Source organism: Elephantulus edwardii, unplaced genomic scaffold (genome assembly GCF_000299155.1).
Source record: "Elephantulus edwardii isolate Elephantulus edwardi_28Jun2011 unplaced genomic scaffold, EleEdw1.0 scaffold00299, whole genome shotgun sequence".
Taxonomy (NCBI): domain Eukaryota; kingdom Metazoa; phylum Chordata; class Mammalia; order Macroscelidea; family Macroscelididae; genus Elephantulus; species Elephantulus edwardii.
Window position 1 is genome coordinate 2,360,542 of NW_006400049.1, and position 1,594 is coordinate 2,362,135.

The following is a 1,594-nucleotide window of genomic DNA, read 5'->3' on the forward strand; positions in this document are numbered from 1 at the left end:
TAGAAGACAATGGATGGCATATACAGAAAGTTGAAAGAAAACAATTGCCAGCCAAGGATCCTGTCCCCAGCAAAGCTCTCCATCAAATTTGAAGGAGAAATTGGGTCCTTTGTAGAAAGGAAAAAACTTGAGGAATTTGTGAAAACAAGATAAAAACTACAAGAAATTTTAAGTGAAGTCCTTTATACAGAGATAGCAAAGAAAAGTGCATGGACAAGAGTAAGCAAAAACAACAGAAAAAGAAACAGCAAAATGGCAAAAGTAAAACGTGTTCTGACAATAATCACACTTAATGTGAATTGACTAAAAGCACCAATTAAGGGGAAAAGAATAGCAGAATGGATAAGAAAACAAAGCTCATCAATATGTTGCCTACAAGAGATACATATATTAAAAAAAAAAAAAGAAAATGCAGACTCAAAATCAAATGCTGGGGGAAAAATTTTACCAAGCAAATGGCAACCTCAAAAAAGCAAGAATGACAATATTAAGCTCTGATAAAATAGATTTCAGAATGAAAGCCACAATAAAAGATAAAAGAAAGGGCATTATGTACTGATTAAAGGCACAATAGACAAAGAAGACATAATCTTGTTCAACGTTTATGCACCAAATGATCTTGTTGTTGGTGTTTGTTATGTACTTTCTAGTCACCTGGGATTCATAGCGACCCTATATACCACAGCCCTAAACCTTGCTCTATCCTGTGCCAATCTCACTATCTCTGACACAACTACCCCTACTACCCCAGTCACTGAATCAATCCACCTCATAGGTCTTCCTCTCCTGTGCTGTCCCTCCACCCTCCCTAGGTTGATGTCCCTCTCCAAGGATCATTCCCCCCTTGCAACATGTCCAAAGTATGTCAGACAAAGCTTCACAATCCTTGCCTCCAAGGAATAGCCTGGTTTCACCCTCTCTACAACAAACTTGTTCGTTTTCTTAGTAGTCCCTGGTATATTCTCCAATACCACAGCTCAAAGGCATCATCAATTCTTCTTCTATCATCCCTAATCACTTTCCAACTCTCTGAGGTATAGCAAGTGTTTGCAAAAAGCAGGCGCACCTAAATCTCCAGAGTGACATCATTGCTCTTCAGTACTTTGGAGAGCTCTTTAACAGCAGACTTTCCCATCACAATACATCACAATAATTTCCTAGCTCCTGGTGCTAAGAGTGTTGACTGTGGACCCAAACAAACTAAAGCTGTCAACAGCCTCAATCTCTTCACCATCCATCCTGTTGCTGCCAATTGGCCCAGTGGTGAGAATCTTTGTCTTCTTTATATTGAGCCTCAATCTATATAGAAGTCTGCAGTTTTTCACCTTCTGAAGCAATCACTTCTGGTCTTCCTCAGTTTCAGCAAGCAAAGTTGTGTCATCTGCATAACGCAGATTGTTGATGAATCTTCCTCCAATCCTGATGCCACACTTATCCTTCACAGAGCCCAGCCTCCCGGATGTTCTGTTCTGCATATAGGTTGAAAAGATATGAACATAGAACACATCCCTGACATACACCCTCCCAATTTTGAACCATGCAGTGTTTACTTGCTCTGTTCTGATGACTGCCTCCTGGTCCAAGTATAGGTTTC